Here is a 2500-nt window from a genome sequence, read left to right on the forward strand (position 1 = left end):
TATAGTATATTCATCTGTGATTTTTCATAGGGGAAATCTGATAGATTTTGGAGTGAAGGCACATTTTCCTTTTCCTAAGTAAACAACTTAACCAAGCCTAGCAAAACACATTATCAAAGCTGTCCACAATGCATGAAACCATGCATGCTACCAATCAACCCAGAAAGTTGTAGGAACAATAATTGTAGATTTGTACTCTGGCATACCAAACAGTAGAAAACCTGTTTCAATCCCGTTTTCTACGGCGAATGTGCTCGCTGTTGGCTTGAACTGTATAGAAATTTAGAAGATATGTCCCACAGTCCAAGCCTAAGTACCCCACCTAAACAGACTAAGATCTTTGTGTTCTTAATTCAACCTCTATTACAAATACGTAAGGATGGCGTGAATGGCTACACAGAGAGTACGCACGTAGTGATATGAGACATTAAGGATTTATTTTTTATTTCAGAATTCTCCCCCCAACAATTTCACGGAACTTTAACGCTGCATAGGACTGCACATGGAAGGAAGGTATCTACTTTAGGAAGGCGGAAAGAGTACGGACACCGAAGATAGAATACGGATAGTGTTGGAGGCAGCACGGAAGGCAGTATATACAATACATTTACACTATAGATTTTGCTCATCTACACTGCTTCGCCAACTGGCTGAAGCATACAATCACTTTTAAAATTCGGCTATGGAGACCAGCAGATCACGGTGGATGGGGCCGGACATACACATGGATGCCACAGACGCAGTACTCATATAGCACATAACCTTCGTGGATCTTAACGAAAGTTTAATCCACAGCCAACTGCAATGACTTTACCTATTGTGTCTCCATTGAGAAGGGGAGATACCTGGTTGTTAATCCTTTGAAAGCTTTCAAAAATAGCAGTCCCAAAAGCCCCTTTTGAACACAATGGGGTCACAGTTTTTCCTATTTGTAGATTAATAGTCCCTTCACTGAATGAGACCGCTCTTCTTCCAAAGCTTGTTGAAGTGAATATTTGTTGGCTCAATTTGCTTGCAATTAAATATTCTTGGTAGGATTGCATGGCTCTGACAAGTGGTACATGATTTAGTGATAACTTCAGTGATATTTATTACTTTCAGATTAGCTACAACGCTTTTATAGTGAAAGGAGTGTGTGATATGTATAATCAATTTCTGAAATAGAATAAATTACAGTTGGACAAATTGTCAGGTTAATAACTGAACAACATCAACTAAAGTCCAATAATCACCACCAGCAACATGTTAATGAATGTTCCAACAAAAGATAAATAGTTTTGAACAATAGGAGTCCATGTTTTACCCTGATGAGTATTAATGTACCTAAAAATCCCCTTGGAGTGGGGGATGGTGAGGTTTTCTTTAGGGGTAAGGGGTTGTTAGAGGTTGGTAACCAGTCAATTATATGTCATTAATGCTGATATCTACTACAACCAATTTTAACCTAACCCTACATAACATACCTTGATCTTCCTCATTTATAGCCATTGCACTTGACAAAGGAATGTTACAACTAACAATAAATAGCTTTGAACAACAGGGGTCCACGTTTTACCCAGATGAAGATTAATGTACCTGAAAATCACCTCGGCGTGGAAGATAATGAGGTTTTCTTTAGGTGTAAGGGGGTTGTAAGAGGTTGGTAGCCAGTCAATTATAAGTCATTAATGTTGATATCTACTACAACCAATTTTAACCTAACCCTACATAACATACCTTGATCTTCCTCATTTATAGCCATTGTACTTGAAGAATGATGGGTTTCGTCAATCGTTGCAGTAATTGTAGGTGTGTATAAATTCTTATAGGTGTATATAAATTCCTATAACAAGTTTTGACATGTTTACCATTTGATTTATTCTTACAATTCCAAAATAAAATACACACCGAACACATTAGCTACACTGTATTTATTGGCATATTTTAATGCAAATATTGGAGTATCCTGAATGTAATCCTTCTCACCAAAAGACACTGACCATCTGGTACATGGGTACTTTAGTGGAAGATTAATATCTTGCAGGTAACTCTTGTGCATATTAGGTCATACCTACAATCATTGTATTAAATATACTTTGCTTTTGAAGTGTAAATATTACTAAAGAGCAGCAGAGGCAAGATACAAACATATCGATACTCTACAAAAGCTATGGCCATGGAATACGAAGTAAAGGCTGTTAATAATCACAAAGGTCTTTCATTACAGTGGCTAATATGAGCGTTGCATTATGTTCATTGCACCCAATTGTCTTCTATATATTATTTGATGAAGTTGGTCATCTAAGTTTTTTTGCTAATACGAGAAGCCTGTATAGCCTCACTACGAGGGTTTGAGGTTTCAGTAAGAGAACCCTGTAAATGTTAAGACCAACAGCATGTCAGATTATATTATGGTTAGTTTGTAAGGTTTACCCAAACCATCTTTTAAGGTTTACTCAGAGCAGCTTGTAAGGTTTACCATAAGCAGCCCGTCAGACTTCACCATAAGCGGCCTCTGAGA

This window comes from Palaemon carinicauda, chromosome 42, assembly GCF_036898095.1.
Source record: "Palaemon carinicauda isolate YSFRI2023 chromosome 42, ASM3689809v2, whole genome shotgun sequence".
Lineage (NCBI taxonomy): Eukaryota > Metazoa > Arthropoda > Malacostraca > Decapoda > Palaemonidae > Palaemon > Palaemon carinicauda.